At 38.9% G+C, this 15,598-nt stretch overlaps 1 pseudogene; it reads right to left on the bottom strand.

Moving 5' to 3' along the window:
• Positions 1-890: 890 nt before the first annotated feature.
• Positions 891-15,042, bottom strand: LOC149209147 (L-gulonolactone oxidase 3-like; annotated as a pseudogene).
• Positions 15,043-15,598: the final 556 nt, after the last annotated feature.

Here is a 15,598-nt window from a genome sequence, read left to right as displayed (position 1 = left end):
TTTGAGTTTTTTTTGGAATTATTCTCTTGATTATAATTGTATTTCAATTGGTGTTGGTCTTTTTTATGATTAGTTGGAGATGATTTCTAATAATATTAAGAATAGTTAAGGAAAATAATAATGATTTTATTAATTAGATATTAAATGTTAGAGAAAGACTTTAGTTATTAGTAATTTTTCATTAAATAATATTTTATTGATTCTTTTTTTATAATTAGCAATATTTTATCTTTCATTTTTTAAGGTTCAATTTAATTATTTAATTATTTTCTCTTCAAATTTTATTCAAACACAATTATGTAGTATATATTAAATTGTATGGATCAGAAGGTTCATAAACAATCTTGACAATGAACCATACTTAATAGTTAGAAACAAATGGACTCAAAAATTTGTAATGTGATTTACCAAAAAAATTATCATAAAAAATCACTATAAATCATAAAAATTTACATTCTCAAATAACTCATCTATTTTTTTCGCATTCTCGTAACCTATTTTAATCAGAGACATTGATTGTTGCAGTGACATTATATGAGTAAAATTGAAATACCACTAAAAGAAAAACCAAATCTTATTAACATATTAAACAATAAACAATGTATAAATCAATTCTCGAACTCATCTTAGATCAGCTTAAGGTAAAAGTCTCTCCTCGTGGACATGAGTGCCACTGTCAATGCTACTACATAATATCCAGCCAATGATATTTATGATTTGAACTATAACGATTCGAACAGCTAATCTATCTTTTCCTATGAGAAAACCTAGGTTAATATCATGCTACAAAGAAAAATTCTGGAAACCCTCAATCCAATCCTATAATGGGTTCAACCTACAAAAACTTTAACCAATTTTGTGACATTCGCCTCGAAAATGCATTTTCTTGTTCATTGATGCCTGCAAACGCGAGCAATTGTCCAAATTTTACCCGATTTGCAAAAGAATCCATGTTGTGGAGAGAAATGGCGATCTATTTTATAGACGCATAATCCATCGAAAGCACATCTGTCTCGCCATCTCTGAACTCTGGCCCATTTCCATTTGCCCAACACAACATCCGACCACTCGCTTGAGAAGAACCCAAATGGATCAAGTCTCTGCTTTACCTCCAAGAATTTCTCTAGGTTCACAGCTCTTTGAGTAGTTCCATCGAATGTAAACACTCGATTCTTCGCCCAGTGTGGCCTTCCACCATATTTTTGTAGAAGCAGCTGCTTAATCTCTTCCATTGTTTGGAATTATCAGAAATTCCCACACACTCCAGATAAACTAAGGAAGAAGTTGGACAACAAAGGGGAGAAATGTATTTTCATTGAATACAGTGAGTAATCCAAAGCTTACAGATTGTATAACCCATCCACCAAGAAGCTTATTGTGAGTAGAGATGTTCAGTTCATTGAGGAGGAAGCTTGGGATGGAAGCATAGAGAAAACAGTGAATGTTAAAAACTCTTTGTCACATGATGAAGATGATGTGGAGATGGCTGAAATACATCCTCAAACAGCAGCACCAACACAAAGGCAGCAAGGGACACCCACGAGGAGAAATGAAAGTGCTTCTCCAAGCACATCACAAGGAGGAAATTCAAGTGCTTCTTCAAGCACTTGTACACCAAATGAAAGAGGTAAGAAGTTCAGAAATCTAAGTGACATTTATGAACAAGAGGCAGCAAATGAAGGTATGAATTCTTTGTTTGCTTTATATTGTCATGTTGATGACCCTGTTCATTTTGAAGAAGCAATTAAGGATAGGAAATGGATAAAAGCTATGGATGAGGAGATCAATGCCATAGAAAGAAACAAGACATGGGATTTAGTTGAATTACCAAAAGGAAAGGAAGTCATTAGAGTTAAATGGGTCTACAAGACCAAGAGTAATGTTGAAGGCAAAATAGAAAGACACAAGGCAAGACTTGTTGTCAAAGGATATAAGCAGTAGTATGGGAGAGATTATGAGGAAACTTTTGCACCGGTTGCTAGAATGGAAACCGTGAGAGCAGTGTTGTCCATAGCAGCACAAAACAAGTGGAAAGTTTACCAAATGGACGTGAAGTCAGCATTCCTAAATGGAGTGTTAATGGAGGAGGTTTACATTGAACAACCTCTAGGCTATGAAAAGAAATGCCAAGAACACAAAGTGTGCAGATTGAAGAAAGCTCTTTATGGGCTGAAGCAAGAACCAAGAGCGTGGTACAGTAGGATAGATTCCTATCTATTGGAAAATGGATTTGAAAAATGTGAGGGAGAACCCACCCTCTACATCAAAGAAAAGGATGGTAAAATACTAATTGTTGTGTTATATGTTGATGATGTTATTTTCACAGGCAATGATGTTTATCTTATTGAAAATTTCAAAATAATCATGAAAGAAGAATTTGAAATGACTGACATGGGTTGGCTGAGATACTTCTTAGGAATAGAATTAGAACAAAATGAAAATGGGATTTTTATCTCACAAGAAAAATATGTTAATGAAGTGTTGGAAAGATTTAATATGCAAGAGAGCAAGGCAGCAATCACTCCCATAGTGATGGGATTAAAACTCAGCAAAGAGGACAACAGCAAGGATTTTGATCCTAGTTTGTACAAGAGAATAGTTGGCAGCCTCATGTATTTGACTGCAACTAGGCCAGATATAATGCATGTTGTTAGTTTAATTTCCAGATTCATGGAGAGGCCAAAAGAAGCACATTGGCAGGCAGCAAAAAGGATTCTGAGGTATGTTAAAGGTACTAAAAGGTTTGGCATTTTATATACCACTTCAAAATGTTCAGATCTAATTGGATACATTGATAGTGATTGGGCTGGAAGTGTAGATGATCGGAAAAGCACATCCGGTTATGTTTTTCACATGGGTTCAGGAGCTATTTCATGGGCTTCTAAAAAACAGCCTATTGTAGCATTGTCTACAGCAGAAGCAGAATATGTGGCAGCTACAACAGCAACATGTCAAGCAGTTTGGATGAGAAGGATGTTAAGGAGCTTATGCCAAGAGCAAGTAAAAGGAACTGTGATTTTTTGTGACAATAGCTCAGCTATTGCATTATCCAAGAATTTTGTGGTTCACAAGAGAACGAAGCACATTGACACAAAGTTTCATTACATCAGGGAATTCACAAACAATGGAGAAATTGTTTTACAACACTGCAGAACTCAGGAGCAGGTTGCAGACATTCTGACCAAGCCATTGGGCCAGAAAAGTTTTGAGTTTTTGAGGAAATGTTTGGGTATGACTGATAACCCAGCAGATTGAAATTAAAGGGGAGTGTTGAAATTGTAATTTCAACTGCCGTGCAGCGCCAGTGACCATTAAACAACGACCGTAAAACTGTTTCCAGAAAACCAGCCAGACTTTATCGCACCGCTTTTCATGAGACGGTGGTATTTTCCGGAGGGGCAGCGATAACACCCAGCAGCAGACACATGGACAGTGGTTTTGTCAGAGCAGTTTTTTCCCAGAGCATAAAGTTCGTGTGGATTGAGCGAGCGATAACCATTCGATTGAAATCTTGGTTTGAAGCCATTCGATGGAAGTCAACAATTGAATGTACACGCCTGCACCAAATTACGTGACATAAATTAGAATTTACATTAATCGCCAGTGTTTTCCAGTAAAATGATTAATGAAATCTACGATGATTGGTAAATGTAGGTAAAAGATTTATGTTATTTTGTACGGGAGTATGGGTCATGTAAAAATGAATAGTTATGTTTTGTTGCAAAATATGTAATGTGTTCTTTTTGGTGTTCATTGTAATGCAAGGGAAGCACACAGTAGCGCGTGAGAAAAAAATTACACAGCAATGTAAAGAAAATTTGTATGCAGAGACAAATTTTTATTTTGGAATGTAGCACCGTGAATGAAGAAATTTACACACAACAGTGTAATATTGTGAAGACAGAGACAGAGTAATTTGTTCTTTTTGTGGAACTGAACCGTTCCTGGTGTAATTTCTCTGTTGAGAGGAAGATCTTTTATTTTGTAACAACTACTGCAGTTTTATTAATGAACACAAAGTTTTATGAGTGTGTGAAAACTCTGTTCTTTCCAGAAAACAACTTGTTAGCTTCCCTGTGTTAAGATCCTGTGTAAAAAAAGAGCATCATTCTCTGTTCAGTTTTTGTTTGGAATTATCAGAAATTCCCAACATGTCACTGCTGCTATTTCTTCTTTATTTTTCAAATCTGCTTTCATTCTGAGAGGGAACATCTTGTTCCTTGTCATCTTTACTTTAGCAATACATTGTTTGCTGGGTGCTTTATCCATGATGGTGCATACATCATCCACAAAGAAAACATTGTACCCCTTTTGAACAAGCTGTCCAATACTTAAGAGGTTACATTTCATTCTAGGAACATAATAAACATCTGCTATGGTTTTCTTTTCACCTTTCTTTATTAAAACTTTTACTTCTCCTTTTCCCATAACAAAAACTTTATTATCAGTCCCTAGTGTGACTTGTGACTTCACATTCTGATCTAACATAGAAAACAGGGCTATGTTTCCTGTCATATGGTTGCTGCAACCGGAGTCTAGAAACCATACATCTTCACCTTTTTCTTCAGCCATATTACAAGCTAAAAACAAATTATTTTGGCTGATATTTTCTCTAGTGAAATTGGCACTAGTTCTATTACCCATATCACGTTGCTTCTTCCTACATTCATTTGCATAATGCCCATATTTTTTACAATAGTGACATTGGACATTGGATTTATCATACTTTTGTCCTTGAGAATGATGTTGTCCACTTTGTTGGTTGCTGCCTTGGCCTTGGTTTTGATTTGGATTGATGCCTCTTCCTTGAGCATTTGCTGGACTGTTTCTTCCACCTCTGTTTTGGCTTCTGCCTCTTCCTCTCTTGTTTCCTCTACCTTGACCTCTTACTCTTCCAAAGAACATCTGGATCTTGAAGGCATGTTCTAGAGATGAGTTTTCATTTCTACTCAATCTTTGCTCATGTGTTATCAGTGATGCATGTAGTTCATCAACTCAGAAATTTGTGAGATCCTTTGTCTCTTCTATGGTGGTGACAATCACATCAAACCTTGAGGGTAGGATCCTCAATAGTTTCTCCACAATCCTCATTTCTTCAAGAATCTCTCCATGAGACCTTATCTGTGTGACCAGACCAATCACATGTGTGAAGAATGAGTCAATATTATCTGACTCCTTCATGCAAAGATTTTCAAAATCTCTCCTCAGCAACTATAGTTTTGTTGTCTTCATTTTCTCCATGCCTTGATAGGCTATCTTGAGAGTTTCCCATGCTTCTTTAGATCTCTTAGCTGCTGCTATCCTTGGAAGCACACTCTCATGCACTGCTTAGTACAAAAAACAGAGGGCTTTAGAATCCTTCTTCCTATTGCTCTTCAACAGATCCTTCTCTACCTGAGTTAAAATATTAAACTCATTTTCATCTACTGGTTCTTCAAAACCATCTTCAACAAATTCCCATAAGTCTTGTGAAGCAAGCAAAGCTTTCATAGTTATTGCCCAATAGTCATAGTTTTTTCCATTAAACTGTGGGAGCTGAGTATTAAAGATACCCATACTAGTGCTGGCTCCAACCATTCTTGCACTCTTAACTATGCTTCAAAATACTTGACTGTGTTTTTAAAATAACTGACTGTCTTCAATAGTAACACAAAAAATTGACTTGAGAAATACCTTGGATTCTTTCTTGACTAAGTCTTCACTCTGCTGGAGAAGCTGTTGCAGTAAGAAATCCTTCCTTCAGCTTCTTTGACACCTTCAAAGAGCCTGGACAAGCTCTGATACCATGTTGGGAATTTCTTATAATTCCAAACAAAAACTGAACAGAGAATGATGCTTTGTTTTTACACAGGATCTTAACACAGGGAAGCTAACAAGTTGTTTGCTGGAAAGAATAGAGTTTTCACACACTCATAAAACTATGTGTTCATTAATAAAACTGCGGTAGCTGTTACAAAATAAAATATCTTCCTCTCAACAGAGGGATTACACCAGGAACAGTTCAGTTCCACAAAAAGAACAAATTACTCTGTCTCTGTCTTCACAATATCCATCACATCTTCATTCCACCTGGGGACATTCAGTTGGCGAGAGCGATAGTAGAAGAATTCTATATCGACAATGTCCTCATTGAAGCCCAAGTAGGCCTCCGATTTCTTAATAAAACGCATCAGAAATCCTCCGTAGTAGTCTATCCCACAAAAGGCCTTAGGGTTTAGGCCACGGAGGAGCTTTATGTCTTCAATAGCTCTGGCGATACTGAAAAGAGGAATGGCGATGGACGTGTGGAAGAAAAGGCTCTCGTTCACTCTCGAATCCCACCTGCAGTTGATATCATTTGCCCTCAAATGATTTGCATTGGCCAGGCATATGTTTGCCTTGTGATTATGGTCAGTCTTGGGGTCAGACTGGCATCCAGAGGAGGACTACATGTAGTTGTTATATCCCACGACAGGGTATCCCGTGAACTTGTTCCCATCGTTCAGGAATCCACCTCCCGCCTGGATTGTCTGGCTCAGTCCGGTACTCGATATCTGGCAGAGCATGCTAACGTTCTTCGTTGCTTGTATCTGTTCCTCTGCAGGGCAACAAGTCGTAATAAACTACGCCAATTTGTATAGTGGATCCTAGGGTTCGTTAATACTCCAAAAAATTAAAAATATAGAAAACAAAATCCATTTATACTTAAAATAGACAACAGGAGCAAAAGCTCAAGAGAGTTGCAGACAGATATATGGCAATTTTATCGCCATGATGAATGGCAAAAGTTACTTAGATCTGTGGAAAATGGTGGTGGATGGGGTGATCATGAGTTGAAACTAAATTTGATTGTAAATTTCCAAAATATTTTGGAATAATCAAGTTAAGTTAAGTTAATTATTTTACTTTACTTTTATATTAGATTCCTAAATATTCATAGAATTGGCAATTAAGATAATGATGGCTTTGTTAAGCATATTACATATTAATGCTTATATATTTTTGTGGAAAATTCTAAGAATACAAATTTAGAATGAAATTTAGAATTTTTTTAAGAATATTATTAATCTGTAAAATAATCGGTTATATTTTTATAAAAATATTTAATTTTTAATATAATTGGTCATATTTTTATGAAAATATTCAAATTTTTAATAATTTTAAATTTTTAATATAGTTGATTATATTTTTATAAAAATATTCAAATTTTAATAATTTTATATAATGGTAATTATTTTTAAGATACAATTTTTTATTCTATAAAAATGGAATAAACTAAACATGATTTTTTTGTGAAAAAACCTGAAAATTAGCCTAACACTACATTTTCATATTTTCAAACATTTCGCGTTAAAACACACAATAAATCATTTTTATTGCTTTTCCATCCCATCATGGCATGAGAATAATGGAGGAAAATGCTTTTTCAACCTATAAACTAATGATTAATTTTATTGATTTTTCATTCTGTCTGCTGGATGAGAATGCCTTTTCAACGGATAAGCAAAGGATAATAAGGCAATCCAACGGATAAGAAAAGGATAATAAGGCAATCCTGCACGAATGCCTTTCCAACGGATAAGAAACGGATAATAAGGCAATCCTGCACGAATGCATTTCCAACGGATAAGAAACGGATAATAAGGCAATCCTGCACAAAGCTTAATATTGGCCATAAAACCACTACATTTCAGCATGGATTGGCTATAAAACTAAAACGATTAGATTGACATATGTTTCATTTTTTCCTTCATGCATTTCGAGCTGATGAACTGACAATAAGGAAAGATGGAATGGGCTCGCCATGAATTTGCAATGAACCTCTGCAGTGACGTTAGGTTTTAACATTAACCCACAAAAAATTAGCAAAAGAAGTAGGAATTTTTGAACATGGATTCAAATCCGATCTGTGCTCGATGCTTCTCTTGCATTTAATATGAAATTCTTCAAATAAGCTTCCTAACTAACAATTAGGATCTATGAGGGCAAAATAAGTTTCCCACCGAACAACGATTAAGTCAAAAGAAGGGTGAAAACGTACCTATTTGTCTGCTCTGGACGATAGTCTGCACTGTCTGCGGTCGGAAGAGAATCTGTAGGTTTTTTCCTGTTGGAATATTAATTCCAACTGCAGCCAAGCTCGTGGACGCAGCATGGACAACGGCGGCATCAGGACTGCGCACCCAAAACCTCAGCAGCGCGGTGGATTGACCGGAATTCGGCACCGGATTCTCTCGGGCCAGCTTTCCGACGAAGGAATAAACCGGCAAGGAGCTCCGAGAAAATTTGGAGCCGCCACGTGTCATTGCCCTGACGTAACGCAACGTCATCTTCTCGGGGGTTAAAGTCCTGCTGCAAACTGCCCTCCGATATCCACTCCAGCCGTCTGATGGGGTTCTTCGTCCTCCGCCGTCGATCGCGTAAGCTGCATACGGGCCTGTAGCGAATTAATGTTCCGTGGAGTGGAAGACTATTGGTTGACCGCCGAAAATGGAAGAGTTAATGTTATTAATGGTTGGTCGTAGTGTTTTGTTGGAGGCCCTTTAATTTGGGTATGGGCACATACGTATTTATGTTTTTTATATGTTTTATATATTTTTATATATATACGTTGTCATAAAAGTATACGGTGTGGAGTTTTTAGATAGTGCGTGCTGCAGTCTTCATTGGTTGTGTGTGCCTGCAAGCAAAAGGAAGTTTTATGGGCATGGTTGCTGCGCACGATGTAAGTGCGATTTTTTATATATATGTGTTGCCCATTAAAAACCACAGGTGAGCGTGGATTGTTTTAAGTGTTGGCCATTGTAAAAATGATGGAGGCAGCATAGTGCACAGCAGTGCGTAGTAAAGCAAAGAGGAGATGAATGCACAGCAGTGCTATCCGCAAAGATGAAAGGTGCAGCAGCGAAAGAGCAGGGAGAGCTCAGAATGAAGACCAGCATGTGAAGCAGGGGAAGATATTGCACAGCAGTGCATAGATCTTTTTATGTATTGGATTTGCATGGAAATGCAAAAGAAAAGAGTGCTCAAGCATTCTTGAAATTGTGAATGTAATTTACTGCATATGTGTAAAATATTTTTACAGCAGTATGTGTAAAAATAGTTTTACAGCAGTAATGTAAAAATGGGTTTTACAGCAGTAAACCCAGCACAGTGAACTCTCAGGTGGAGAGAAAAGACAGAGTTTTTGTTTTTGCTGAATGCAAGTTTTTGGTAGATCCCTCTGAGTGAAAGAGGATGAATGTGTATCAGTGTTTTTGTTTTAATGAATTGAAATGATTTTATGGCTGTGTAATACTCTGTTCTGAGTTATTTTTTTTGAAAGAGGTTCTCTGTGAATGATCCTGGAACAGTGGAAACAGAGCATTGTCTCTGTGTTGGTTATTTAGTTGGTTTTGGTAATTTCCCCATTTAAAAATACCCAACAGTGGTATCAGAGCTAGTCCAGGCTCCTTGATGGTGACAGAGCTGGTTCAGGCTCTTTTAAAGTGTCAAGGAAGCTGAAGGAAGGTGTTGTTGCAGCAGTCAAACCTCTCCAGCAGTGTGAAGTTTCAGCCAAAAGGGATTAAGGTATTTCTCAAAGCTTTTTTTTGTGTTACTGTTAAAGGAACAGTCAGTGATTAAAAAACACAGTCAAGTATTTAAAGCCTAGATAAGAATGGCAAGGTCAAAGAAGAAAGCCTCCAAGCCTGTTAAAAATGTGTCTCCCCCTTCTACTAAACTAGAAGGCAATCCATTAGAATACATTTTATTTGAAACCCCAAAGTTTGATGGAAACTTTGATGTATGGGAAATAATGATGAGGGCTTTCCTAATGTCTGAGGGGATTGAAGTCTGGGAGTCAGTGATTGATGACAGCAAGATGGATAAAGAATCCATGGAGTATGATGCACAAGCAGCGAAACTAATCTTGGATGGACTGCCTGATTCTGTGAAGAAGAATCTAGGAAAATATTCATCAGCAAAGGATATTTGGGACAGACTGCATGACCTTCATGCAAAGGGAGCACTGACCATGACAATGAGTCAAGAAGAACCCATCATAGAAGCTGAAAATGAAAAGCTTGAACTTATCAAGTTTCAAGTAAGAGAAAGGGATGAAGAGCTTGCCAAGCTTAAGAAGGAGCTTGATCAATGCAAGAAGAAACATCATGAAGAAGTCATATCCATGACAAATCAGCTGAATAATGCAAAGAAGCAAGCAGATGTCTTGACAAGTGAACTTGAACAAAGACAAAAGAGAGTGAACAAGCTTGTAGAAGAGATTGGACAGTACAAGGTAGAGGTCTCCTCCCTTAAGTCCGAACTACAAGAAGCCAAGAAGCAGGCACAAGGAGCTGAAAAGAAAATGAAGAGCAGTCAAGCAAAAGATGAAGAAATCTCCAAAATGAAGACAGATATTATCTCCTTCAAAATAGTAGCAGCTGAAGCTACTCGTAGCAAGGAAGAAACTGAGGGACAACTAGCAAAGAAAAATAATGAATGTGAAAAGTTAGAAGAAGAGATTGTCCTCCTCAGGAAGAAGGTTGAAGGGATGAACAAGATCATGAAGAGCTCTCAAGCTTTGGATGACATGCTCAGCTATCACAGATCTCCATATGATAAATCAGGACTTGGGTATGTAGCTGAACCCTCAAACAAGGATGATGATGCTTTAAGCAAAGGAGATGTGAAGAAGCTAGAAAGAGATGGTGATGCTCCTAGTTCCAGCAAAGGCAAGGAGAAAAATGAAGGCTGCAATAGAAGAGATCCTGCTCCAAGTAGAAAACCAACTCCAAGAAGAAATGTAGCTGATGTCAAAGAGGCAAGATGCAATGGTTATCATCAAAGGATCTCAAGGCAGCAAGACGTCAGAAGTACATCAAGAAAACCTCCATCTTCCAGGTACCAAAGTTCATTTTTTGGTTATTGTTATGCTTGTTCAAACTTTGGTCATATGGCAAAAGAATGTAGAGCATTTCATGGAGATAGATGTTGTGGTCCCCGACAATCTCCAAGAAATAATTCCACAAGAAGAAATCATGAATTCTTATTCATGAATAAAGTTGAATGCTTCAAGTGTCATAACATTGGGCACATGGCACGTGACTGTAACTTAACATGGGCTCTTACACAAGCTAGACCCATGCAAAAGAACAAAGTTACACAAGTATGGAAAAGAAAAGAAATACAGTGTGAAAGCCCCTTAAGCAACGCAGCTGATCTAAGTTTGTTTTGAGAAGAGTCTGCCAAAAGAAGACAAGCATACATTAAAGGGGAGCTTGTAATTTTTGTTGCTGAACTGTATTAACAGTCACTCCTTGATGAAGACCTTTTTATAAAGGAAAAATATGAAGTTAAATCTGCCATAACAACAGAGAAGGAAAAGGGGACAGCGCTCAAATGTAAAGAGCAGCAGCACAAGAAGAAAAGTATGCAGAGCTTGGAGACCCTCACAGCAGTGGGAAGACAGAACATAAAACAACAGTTTGGAAATTTTTTTGTGGAGCACATGGATTAGAATGAACAGCAGTTTAAAATTCTTTTTGTGGTGCACATGCATTGAAATGCATAGCTATGGAAGGTAGTTTCCTTCTATGAAAAGTGAGAAAATATATTCACAGCAGAGTGAGTATAATACACAGCAGATGGAAATGTTTTGTATTGGGAATGAAAATGCAAAACAGTGAGAAGAAAATGAGAAGAAGGCAAAACGCAGTAGAGCGTAAATGCCCAGTGGCTGAGAATGCAATGAAATTCTTTCACACAGCAGTAAAAAAAATGTAATTTTTTTTATGCAATGCAGCATGCAAAGAAATGCATAAAAAAAATAGGGGCAGCAGACTTTTAATGCACATGGGTGAATGATAATGTGTGGCAGCAGAAAAATGAAAGGAATTGCACAGCAGTGCATTATGTTAAAAAAATGTAACTGAAGATTGTGTGAAGCAAGGGTGCATAAGAAAAGGCAGCAGCCTGTGTTTTTTTTGTGGAGAATGAAGTGCCAAGAGTATGGGCACACAGCAGTATGATAAAACAAAAGGCAGCCACAGTGCAAATTGGAGAGGCAACGCAGCAGCAAATAAAACCCAGGGATGACAGTCTATGGTTATGGGTATGGACAGCAGTGAATATAAAAAAAATTGCAGCAGCAAGTGTATGGACAGCAGCAGCTTGAAGAAAAGTTTTCCCATCGTGAAGAAGGAGAAGCACACAGCAATGCAAATGTGAAAAATGCAGCAGCAAGAAGTTTTGAACAGCAGCACATGCAAAAGAAATTTTCCTTACAGCAGTAAAGGTAAATGTAATGAATTTGTTGTTCATTGAATTGAAATGCAATATATGCAACAGCAGTGAGTGTAAGAAATGTTCACACACAGCAGTGTAAATTTGTAAGTTGGGACAGTGTAATTGTTCCAAGAAAGACAGAGTATTTTGTCCTTGAAAAGTGCAGAAGCAGTGCAAGTGTAGACACAACAGTGTGGGATAGACACAGCAAAGAAGATGGCACAACAGTGCAGCAGAGAATGTGCAGCAGCATAAAAGAACAATGTAATGAGTTAGCACACACAACAGTGCAATGATTGTTTGTTTTGGAACTACATTTGCAGCAGTCATTTGGTTAAACCCTCTGTTGAGAGGAAGATGCTTTTTAGCATTGTTTGGTAAATCCCTCTGTCAAGAGGAAGGTGCTCTTCAGCACATTGTAATGGTGAATCCCTCTGTCATGAGGAAGGTGCTCTTAAGCACAGTCACATGGTGAATCCCTCTGTCATGAGGAAGGTGCTCTTACGCACAGTTTCAGGTTAATCCCTCTATTAAGAGGAAGACAAATTTGTTGTTTGTGAACTGCATCAGAAGCAGTTGGTGAATTCCTCTATGCGAGGAAGATTGGTGAATCCCTCTATGTGAGGAAGTGTTTGGGTAAGATTGAATGCCCAGCAGTTGAAATTAAAGGGGAGTGTTGGAATATTAATTCCAACTGCAGCGAAGCTCGTGGACGCAGCATGGACAACGGCGGCATCAGGACTGCGCACCCAAAACCTCAGCAGCGCGGTGGATTGACCGGAATTCGGCACCAGATTCTCTCGGGCCAGCTTTCCGACGAAGGAATAAACCGGCAAGGAGCTCCGAGAAAATTTGGAGCCGCCACGTGTCATTGCCCTGACGTAACGCAACGTCATCTTCTCGGGGGTTAAAGTCCTGCTGCAAACTGCCCTCCGATATCCACTCCAGCCGTCCGATGGGGTTCTTCGTCCTCCGCCGTCGATCGCGTAAGCTGCATACGGGCCTGTAGCGAATTAATGTTCCGTGGAGTGGAAGACTATTGGTTGACCGCCGAAAATGGAAGAGTTAATGTTATTAATGGTTGGTCGTAGTGTTTTGTTGGAGGCCCTTTAATTTGGGTATGGGCACATACGTATTTATGTTTTTTATATGTTTTATATATTTTTATATATATACGTTGTCATAAAAGTATACGGTGTGGAGTTTTTAGATAGTGCGTGCTGCAGTCTTCATTGGTTGTGTGTGCCTGCAAGCAAAAGGAAGTTTTATGGGCATGGTTGCTGCGCACGATGTAAGTGCGATTTTTTATATATATGTGTTGCCCATTAAAAACCACAGGTGAGCGTGGATTGTTTTAAGTGTTGGCCATTGTAAAAATGATGGAGGCAGCATAGTGCACAGCAGTGCGTAGTAAAGCAAAGAGGAGATGAATGCACAGCAGTGCTATCCGCAAAGATGAAAGGTGCAGCAGCGAAAGAGCAGGGAGAGCTCAGAATGAAGACCAGCATGTGAAGCAGGGGAAGATATTGCACAGCAGTGCATAGATCTTTTTATGTATTGGATTTGCATGGAAATGCAAAAGAAAAGAGTGCTCAAGCATTCTTGAAATTGTGAATGTAATTTACTGCATATGTGTAAAATATTTTTACAGCAGTATGTGTAAAAATAGTTTTACAGCAGTAATGTAAAAATGGGTTTTACAGCAGTAAACCCAGCACAGTGAACTCTCAGGTGGAGAGAAAAGACAGAGTTTTTGTTTTTGCTGAATGCAAGTTTTTGGTAGATCCCTCTGAGTGAAAGAGGATGAATGTGTATCAGTGTTTTTGTTTTAATGAATTGAAATGATTTTATGGCTGTGTAATACTCTGTTCTGAGTTATTTTTTTTGAAAGAGGTTCTCTGCAAATGATCCTGGAACAGTGGAAACAGAGCATTGTCTCTGTGTTGGTTATTTAGTTGGTTTTGGTAATTTCCCCATTTAAAAATACCCAACATTTCCCTCTCCCGGAACCAAAACAGGAACCCGGTCATCTATCCTGTAAACGACCCGACGAAGAGAAGGATACCACGTTATGTCCCCAAACTCGTGCCGTCGGGCAAAAGGCACGACCGCACCTTGGAGATCCAAATGTGATCCGAGAAATGGCTCCCAGCACTCCGAGAGAGATCTTTGCAGCCTTCAGATCCTCGTCATTTTGCGTCAGTCTGACCAGCTTCGCATAACCCTCGTAGGGCGGCGCGGGAACCACCAAGCTCATCGCCACCACGTATTCAAAACTCCGCTGCCCTTTCCCCAGAGCCCGCTACCGTGAGCCGCCGTGCTCACGACGCCGGCCATGGAAACTGCGTCCCGGTAAGTAGTATGCGGCAGAGTCAGCCCTTCCGCGGCCAAACGTTTAATTAGGTCTTTCAATTGAACTCCGGCATCGACTGTAACGGTCATGGAGCTCTTGTTCACCCTGATTCTTGAACTGTAGTCCCGAGTACTGATGAGAACTCCGGCATTGCCACCCGGGCAGGCAAACCGGTTAAAAGTATGAGACCCGACGCTCATAACTTTTATCTTTCGCCCTTCCCTCACAGCGCCTGATACGGCCTCGATAAGCTCCTTCTCGCTTCTCGGGTACACAACTCTTTCGGCCTTGCAGACCTTCCGATCCTGCCGTGACCCTCTGAAATTCGTTATGTCACAGCTTCTGAAGCCGCATGTGACCGTTGGAGCCGAACAAGCAGCAGCCACAGAGACCTGTATGGCGATCAAAACGAGTACCCAGTACCCTATAATCGCGATCCTCATTATTGAATTCTTGCAGCAAACAATTGGAAGCCGGGATACTTTGACTATCGGTTAGAGCCAGCACAATCATGCAAATAAATCTAACAAAGATTGCAAAATTTCACGCTGAGAGAGAGCGAACAGCTCCATTGCCATTAATAATTATTCGAGAATTCCTGTTGTAAATTGCGTAATCTTCGTGTGTAATGATAGTAGTTTCGGTGTCCTGTTACCTTCACGAAATGGCATCGTCGGGTTCGGTGGAAAAATGTACGGGGAGTTCGACTTTTTCAGAGTTTATCAAATGGTGTGCCAACGACGCCTGGTTTTAATGTGGGTCGCATGTTAAATTGAATGATGGAGGTTGGTGATTCCATTATGGCGTCCACAGCAGAAACAGCAGGTTGGAGAAGATTAGTGTGGGGGCAGAGGCACGGAGTTCATGCAGTGTGACATTCACTCTTTTTCTTGCAATGTTCTGGATGCTTTTATTATATTTAAACTCGGGATGCGGGACAGAAGATGGATTCATAACTCTCCTTGAAAATTATAGTTCTGTTCTCTGTCGGCTGAAATT

The sequence above is a fragment of the Pinus tabuliformis genome, chromosome 1_2, assembly GCF_031772625.1.
Source record: "Pinus tabuliformis cultivar Carrire ecotype Pingquan chromosome 1_2, CPIR1, whole genome shotgun sequence".
In the NCBI taxonomy this organism is placed as follows: domain Eukaryota; kingdom Viridiplantae; phylum Streptophyta; class Pinopsida; order Pinales; family Pinaceae; genus Pinus; species Pinus tabuliformis.
Note: the sequence above shows the minus strand (reverse complement) of the source record. Positions and strands in the feature narration are given on the sequence as shown.